The sequence below is a fragment of the Miniopterus natalensis genome, chromosome 11, assembly GCF_054644295.1.
Source record: "Miniopterus natalensis isolate mMinNat1 chromosome 11, mMinNat1.hap1, whole genome shotgun sequence".
Taxonomy (NCBI): domain Eukaryota; kingdom Metazoa; phylum Chordata; class Mammalia; order Chiroptera; family Miniopteridae; genus Miniopterus; species Miniopterus natalensis.
The window spans coordinates 66,577,627-66,585,835 of NC_142091.1; the positions used below are offsets into that span (position 1 = coordinate 66,577,627).

Genomic DNA, 8,209 nt, shown 5'->3' on the forward strand with positions numbered 1-8,209 from the left:
CCTGAGAACCCACCACAGGCAGATAACAGAACACTGTGCTGTGTTAGGTTGTTTTAAGCACTGAACAAGGCACCTGGCACACAGCAAGAGCTCAGGAAATAATCACCATTATTACCCTTTGACCTTGAGCAAGTTAGCAAACCTCTCTGCGCCTTGGGCTTCCCCATCTGTGAAATGGGGCCAATCACTGCCCCCTTCCTATTCCTTGTTGTGAGAAGCACTTTGTTCCATTCACGTTAGGAGAACACATATGTTGGTGATGATTACCTAGTAGCTCTCTGGACTTGGGCAAGCCGCTTAACTTCTCCGGCCCTTAGTTCCTTTATCTGCAAAAAAATAAATAAAAGATTAAAAAACGAACTCCATCTGTCCTGTCTACATCCCAGGGTTGCTGTGATAATTAAATGGATGGTGTTGATGAAAACATTTGGTGATCTGTAAGTGCTCTACAAATGTTAACTGTTAGCATCACTCCATTGGAAGGTAATTAGCTGGAAAATAAAGGGAAAGACTCAAGTCTTTCCCATACAAACTGTACTGCTGGGTACCCAAATTGTAGATGAGGGACACTTCTCTCTTTAGAAGTACCCAGCTAATAAATAAGGAGGGGGTGATAGGATTAGAATCTCACCATTTTGCAGCCCCTAAGGGATTAATGGATCTAGATATTGAACAGCCGCAGCTGCTAACATCCCCAGACTGGAGGCGTTACGTGTGGGCATTATGTGCCTCCTGACGGAAACACGAGGTTGTCTCACTATAAAAAACCAAACTTGAATCTGCTCAAGCTTCAAAGGCTAATTGTCAATTTACCATAAATACAGAGAACAGAGGAATGATTTAGAAGACACCAGTGAAGTCCACCCTGGGATAACACAGGTCAAACATCTGGTTTCTTTTAAAAAGTGTTTTGTTTTGTTTTGTTTTTAAAGAGAAAAGTATAGCCACTTTGGAAGAAAGTTTGGCAGTTTCTTACAAAACTAAACATACTCTCACTATATGATCCAGCAACCTTGCCCATTGGTAGTTATCCAAAGGCAGTTGGAAACATGTCCACACAAATTATGGAGAACAAGTGTCAGGGGACCTTCTCCTTCTCACTGTTCAGGACAGTACAAGTGCTGTTGGCCTCAAGGATCCCAAGCCTGCGATGCTGGCTCAGACTTGGTGCTCAATTAAAAGCCTTTGGCCTTGATCCTGGGGGCTAGGGGTGTGTAGAATGGGTGGGGAGGGGGAAGGGCTCCGTCCCTCCAACCCGGCAGCTCAGGAAGAGGGCTCCTGGTAGGCTCCACGGCTGACATGCAGTATAACCAGGCTACACCATCCCGCCTACCTGCCCGCACCCAGCCTGGGTGACTGGGTGCCGAGTGAAGACAAACGATCGTGCTCCTTCGCTAGACTGGAGCTGCCGGCCGCAGGGTAGGAGGGCTCTGTGGGGGGAGATCCTCCTATCCACTCATTCAGGTTCTAGGCTTCCTTTCTAGCAGGAGGGCGGGGGGTGCAGGAAGTGAACTTTAAACACAAGTAAATAATTTATGTAGAATATTAGAAGGACAAGAGTGCTAGGAGATACAAGGAAAGTCAGGCAAGAAAAGGAGATGGAGTATGGGGGAGGGGGTGCCTACAACCCCACCCTCTTGCCTTAAAAGTTCTCCATAGCACTGGCGATCATCTAACTATATCTCTCACTCATTTATCTCTTTAGCGTCTGTCTCTCTCCCTCCACTCAGATGGATGCTCCATGGGTCAGGAGTTTTGCCTGTTTGGTTCACAGCTGTTCTCATGTAAGTGCTCCGTAAGTATTTATCACATGAATGAAACAGTCTGTGTGCCTGGCATCCCTCCTGATGTCCCCTGCCCTCCCTCTGGGAAGGGAGTTTATTTTGGCAGCTGCTGCTCCCCTGCCCTGACCACCCCAGGCACCAGCCGGGAGCCAGATTGGCTCCCACTCACCCCTTCCCCAGGGAACGTGGATGGGGGTTCTGCTTCCTGCCCTACAGTGGATGGGCCGTGCTGAGGCTGGGGCCTTGGTCCTTAGTCTTGGAAGACATTCATGACACTGGCTAAGAGTTCAGAGGCCCCTTCACTAACTGTAAAGCTCCCCAAACACTGTGGTTTAGGGTTTTTTACGGAGGTTTCATTATGGAGACGTGATTGATTAGATTGTTGGCCATTGGTGATTAGCTCGATCTCCAGCCTACCTCCCTCCCCTCCACAGTCTTCTAATCAAGGCTTGGTCTTTCTGGTGACCAGCCCCCATCCTGAAGCTATCTAGGGGCCTGCCAAGAGTTGCCTCATTAGAGTAAAAGACTCTCCTAGCGCCCTATCACTCAGGAAATTACAAGGGATTTCAGAGCTCTGTGTCAGGAAGCAGGGACAAAGACTACATGTCTTTCTATGATGCTACATTAACCAAGCCCCCACTGCTGGACATGTAGGTGACTCTGGGTGTTTCATTCTTGGAAACGGAGCTGCAGCGAGCATCCCATGGCCTACATCCAGCGCTCACTCTGAGTCTGATGTTTTACACATGTCAATGTGGTCTCTAGGCTTCTGTGAGATCTTAAGCAAGTCCATTCCCCTCTCTGAGCTTTAGTCTCCTCCATACAATGAGAGGACAAGATGGTCTCAGAGGCCTTTTGGGCCCCCACCTTGTGGCAAAGCTCTGTAAACACCCTACAGTATAGAAGAGAGCATACAGAGTGGGGGCTCTGACATCTCACAGCCTGGACTGAAATCCCAGCTTTGCCAGATACTAACTATGTGACCTTTGGCACCTGCAGACCCCGTACCCCCTTCTCCTAAACTCAGGATGGCATATAAGCCTTTTTCCTGATGGGCTGTGGGTCTCATATTCTTGTGGGGCCCCCATACGTATGTAATTAAATTTGTTTTTTTCCCTCCTGTTAACCTGTCTTGTGTTAATTTGATTATTAGACCAATCAAAGAACCTGGAAGTATAGAAGGAATTTTTTTCCTCCCTAACAGTTCTCTGTGCCTCAATTTTCCTCATCCATGCAATGGGAATAATAGTAATGCCCACCTTGTGGGGATGAGGGAGGAAGCCAGGAGATAGCCCCGGCCGGCTCCTAAAGGTGCATTGTTGTGATGAGAAGATTGGTTTTTCAGTCTTTATTTCATCAGCCATAATGACACTGTCCCTGTCTTACCAAGGAAACAGGCTCAGAGAGAGAACATGACTTGTGCAGGTCACATTGCCAGCTCAGGCATGTGGGCAGGGTTATCCATGCCTCCCAATTCAGGGTTCTCTGCATCTGGAAAGCAGGCCCCCAGTGGTGGCCCAGCCCACGGTGTCTTAGGGGACCATGGAGACCGTGTGACAGAGAATCAAGCCAGTGGTTCCTCTGCCCCCCCCCCATATTGGAACCCCAGGCCCTACACAGAGGCACCTCTTTTAAAGGGTGAACATGGGTGAGTCAGAGGAGGGGCAGGAGCAGCCCACACATGTCAGGTTGTCAAAACCAACACCAGGTGCTGCTGAGTTCAAGGAGCCAGGGTGACTAAATGCTTATGTCGCGGGGGGGGGGGGGGGGGGGGGGGGATGTTTCACTTTTTTTCCCCCAAACAAAAGGTACACAGCACACCTGGTAGTTCAGGTATAGGCCCAGCAGCAGGGGCAGTGGGAGGACTGATGGCCCTGCCCCCAGTGAGCCTCAGCTGCTGGGCGGAAGAGCTGGCCAGGCCCCGGGAGACTCAGGCTCCTTTAGACTCTGTGCTCTGAGTGGTCCTGCAGTCGGAGCTACAGTGGCCAGGGGAATGTCTAGGGCTTTCCACTTCCCCAAGCTTTGCCCTGGGGGTGTGGGCACAGGTCCTGTCTGTTCCCAGGTCCTCCAAACCTATTTGGGTAGGAGCAGGGAGAAGTTGAGGCAAGCACGTGGTCCATCTCCTGTGCCCACCCAGCAATGCTCCTCCCCATCACTCTGCCTCGCCCAGCCTGGGGAACGGGGAGCGTCATCTGCTTTGAGGACTTGGAGCATCCTGCATCTACCAAATCTTTGGTCCTTCCATCCCCCCCTCCCCACGGGCATCAGTTTTTTAGACTCAATAGGCAAGAATATCCACTGGTCGTCCCTCCCCTGCAGCAGTGAATGTTCTGAGTCCAATTGCCCTATAGAGAAAGAGGAAATGCCAGGGAAAGAAGGAAGATTAATATTCCAAAGAGAAAGCCATCTGGCCATATAATTTTACATTCATTCTTGTGATCAATTAATCTCTGTCTTCCTTAGACTATAAATTCCATGAGGGCAGGACCCGCATCTGACTTGACTCACTCTGGTATCTCTTGGTGTCTGGGGAGGGGCCTGACACATAATGAAGAATGAAGATTAAATGAATGAAGAAATGGCCATTCACCTTCCTCAGGCTCTCTGGGTGAGCTCAGAAAGCACCCCTAGAACCTTGGAAATAAGGGAGCTGAACCAGACCTATGGTTGCCAAGCTGGGTCTGTGAAAGCAGCTGTGTGGATCCTATTTTCAAGAATTTAAAGTCCAATAAAGTCAGCACCCCCTCCCCTCCCCACTGGATGGCCTGCACAAGATCACCAAGATAGCAGCCCCGTTGGTTTGACCCAGAGTCATAACATCTGTCAGGGACTGAGGTTGGCTGTTAGTGACATCACAGACCTCAACCCCAATTCCAGATTATGTGGCCAGTACTTCCAGTACCCACATTGCACTCCACGGGCCTGTGAAGGTCATTGCCACCCTGCAAATGTGAGCTGTGTCTGACAAAATACAGAGTGGGGCAAAAGTAGTTTTACACTTATGAGTTTGTGAAACATAGTTTATTACTGTCTTATTATTTATTAATCATTGTACTATTTTCCACTTAAACAACTATAAACCTACTTTTGCCCACCCTGCTAGAAGCTGAGAGACCACATGTAGGGACCCAGTAGTTCCAGTCATCCCAGATGAGGCCAATTTAACCAGCCAATCCCAGGGATTCTACCAATTGACAGCAGACAAGTGGGCCAAGCCCTCCCCAGACCAGCAGGATCGCACAGCTGATCCCAACTGAAACTGCTGACCCCCCCAAATCATGAGCTAAAGAAGTGGCTGTTGCATTGAATGACTGAGTTGTGGGATGTTCTTTGCATAGCAAAAGTACCTGATACAGAGGTGAAGTCATGGCCCACGTCACACAGCAGGGCTGGGACTCAAACCCAACCTTTCTGGCCACAGAGCACATGTTCTTAACCACTGACACTTTAGTGCTTGCAAAGTACATTTATTTTCATTGCAAGCCCTTAGTGAGTCCATGAATCAGTCCAAACAGAAGCTCAGAGATGTCAAGGAACCTACCTAAGGTCACACAGCTAGTCAGAGCTGGAAGAGGCCATCCAGCCTAGTTCTTCTGATTTCACATTCATGCTGTTCCCACTGCTCCATGAAGGCTGGAACAGCCAGAGCCTGGGGCACTGGTTTATGAAGAGGTCTCTAAGGTCCTCCACATGACTCCTTATATTTCATGAAAGGACTGATTTTCTCCCTCCCACCATGAAATTTTCAGACAGAACAGGTGGCTCCTCAGCCAGGGAGCTATGACTGCTGAACTGACCCTGCCTGCTCCCCGATCCTCCCCTCACTGCCCAGTAGGAGCTGTCGGTTGTCTTGGATACAGCAGGTGATGGGAAAGGATGGTGGCTGAGGTCACAGCGGGAACTGGGCAGGCCGTGGACAGGGAGAAATGGCTTCCCAGACAGACTCATGCCCTTTCACCCACCCTGGAATGAAAGAGGAGGACATGGCTGGTCTGGCCAGGCCAAGCCAGCATCAGAGCCCTGAGGTCTCCATAAGATCCCCGGGAGGAAGAAGAATGGGCTTAGAGCAGGGGGAAGGCAAGTCAATCACTCAGGCCCTTCAGGTATGATCATAAGGCAGTGGGGGTGGAATGCCAGGCACCCATCTGGAGTGCCAGGGGTGGAAATGGCCACTGGCAGGGCCAGCTGAAGCCCTGCCCTGACTGGGCATCTGCAGAGCCAGGCTCTAGAGATGTCTGCTTCCCAGAGGTGGGAGTGAAGGGGCTGCTCTCTATCCCACCAAAAAGTGAAATAAACATGGAAGGGACAGCTGCAGCATGGGGGGAAGATGCCTGGAAGTCATTCAGATCTGAATCCCACACGCTCTGCCTCCTAGGAGTGGGACTTTGGGCTGGTTTCTTCATCTTCGAGCCTCAGTTTCTTATCTGAGAAATAGGGGGAACCGTCATGTATCTCAGAGGTGGCTGTGAGGCCTGAATGAGAACGTGCTGCGAGAGCTTCTTGCAAACCACAAATGTCATGCAGGCTGAGGTGACGAGGGGACACTGTCTATCTGGTGCCTCCAGCCCCAGAGCTCCTCCAAGTCCTGGATGAAACCCCATAAACTCCATTCCTCAAAACACCCATTAGAAACCACTTGGCCTAAGTGGGGAAATTAAGAGCCAGAGAGAAGGGCTCTGCCTAGATTCCAATGGGCAGCGAGTGCAGGCCTGGCCCTGGAGCTGGGTCTCCTGACTCAGGGTCTTTCTCTGCACTGTGTTTGCCATCCAAGTTCACCCTCCTGGGCCTTCGGGGATGGAGGGGAGTAGGGTGCACTACTCCCTGCTCCCTTACTGGTTAATCCACTCCCCCTTCCAAGTCATCTGAGGCAGCCAGATCACATTGGGAGGCTGGGCCTCCCCTGGGAGGTGCTGTGATCATATATGTGTTAAAAGGAATAGAAAGTCCTGGGCAGCCCCTGTGGGAGACATCAGAGATTGAAGTGTCCTGGGGCAGTCCTTGTGGGAGACAGCAGAGATTGAAAAGCCCTTGGTCCCTCCAATCGCATCAACAACTGTCCTTGTCCTGATGGGGGTCACTACTGGCTTTGCCATACTCTGAAGGGACTCCCTCACTCTCACCATGGCCATCAGAAAAATAGTAAAATCTTTCATGCTCTAGACAGAATCCAAAGTCCGCCCTCTCGTTACCAGGCCTGGGAGGACCCTTGGTAACTTTCAGAGAGCTCAAAGGTGTGCTTCCCTCCTGCGGGGCGAGCCAGGCTCCGCAGCCCCTTCAGTCTGAGCATGCAGAGCCCACCCAGCCCTCTGCTCCCAGTGGAGAAGAGCGGAGGGGTCAGGCTGGCTCAAAGCATAAAAGGATAAATACAAAGGAAAGTAAGTCTTTCCTTTTCCAATCTGGGCTCCCTCCCCAGAGGGCAGGCCCCGCTCCCAGGCTCTAGTGATCTAGTGACCCAGGGATAGATTGCACCTTTATAAGCAAAAATAAACGCAAAAATGTATTTATGCATCTTCCTCGGTCACATAAATAGCAGCATCCTATACACATTGTTCTGGACCTTGCTTTCTTCACCCAGTAGCCTGTCTTGGTGACCTTCCCTCATCAGGATATGGAGAGCTGCTTCTTTCTTCTTCGTGGCTACATAGTATTCCACCCCCTGGCTAGTCCATCTTTTAGTTGCCAGCCTGCTAGTCACGGGCTCTTCTACCGTTTCCCATCAAGCTATCAGAGCGCTGCAATAAACCGTAGGATGAATTCCAAGAAGCTGAACCTCTAGGTAAACGAATATGTGTGTTTATAATTTTATAGGTAATGTCAAAATGCCCTCCCTAGAGGTAAAACCAGATTGTATGAGAGACCTATTTTCGCCACACCAATTGCAATTCAGTATATTGTATTTTTTTACCTTATTCAGTCTGATGGATGAAAATACTATCTGCTTGCCTTTAATTTGCATTTTTCTTATTAAGGGAGATGAGCAGCTCTGCATATGTTGAAGAGTCATTTGTAGCTCCTTCGCCGAAACTTTCCCCACCTTTCTTATGGTTTGGGTTTTTTTTCTTATCTTATTTGTAGAAGGGCTTCACATATTAAAGAACTTTCTCATTTATTTTTTGACTCTGTTTACAGTATTTATTTCCATGCACATTTAAACAATGTCATTGCATTTACTGATCTGAATTTTGTGGAGTTTCTGGGGTTTGTGTCATACTCAGGAACCCTTGGAATTGTACCTTGACCCACACGACTCCCCACGCGGGTGTCTCGCCTGACCTTTCCCTCCTGGTTTGACCCACTGCCAATGCTGACACCTGAGATCTGCTTCCAGCTGCTGCGGGACAGCTCCTGGCTTTGGCTGGGCATCCCCTTGCTCCTCCGTGCCCACTGCCCCTGCAGTGTGGCCCTTGGCTTCCTGTCACTTCCCA

General features: G+C 49.9%; 1 long non-coding RNA gene across 3 annotated transcripts in view; it reads left to right on the forward strand.

Moving 5' to 3' along the window:
• Nucleotides 1–7,893, forward strand: part of LOC107530333 (uncharacterized) — a 124,573-nt gene extending 116,680 nt beyond the window's left edge. For all 3 annotated transcript variants that reach the window (XR_015715292.1, XR_015715293.1, XR_001602511.2), the window contains 2 exons: nucleotides 1,706–1,784; nucleotides 4,248–7,893. This is a non-coding gene — a long non-coding RNA (uncharacterized LOC107530333). The remainder of the gene's footprint in view (nucleotides 1–1,705; nucleotides 1,785–4,247) is intronic.
• Nucleotides 7,894–8,209: the final 316 nt, after the last annotated feature.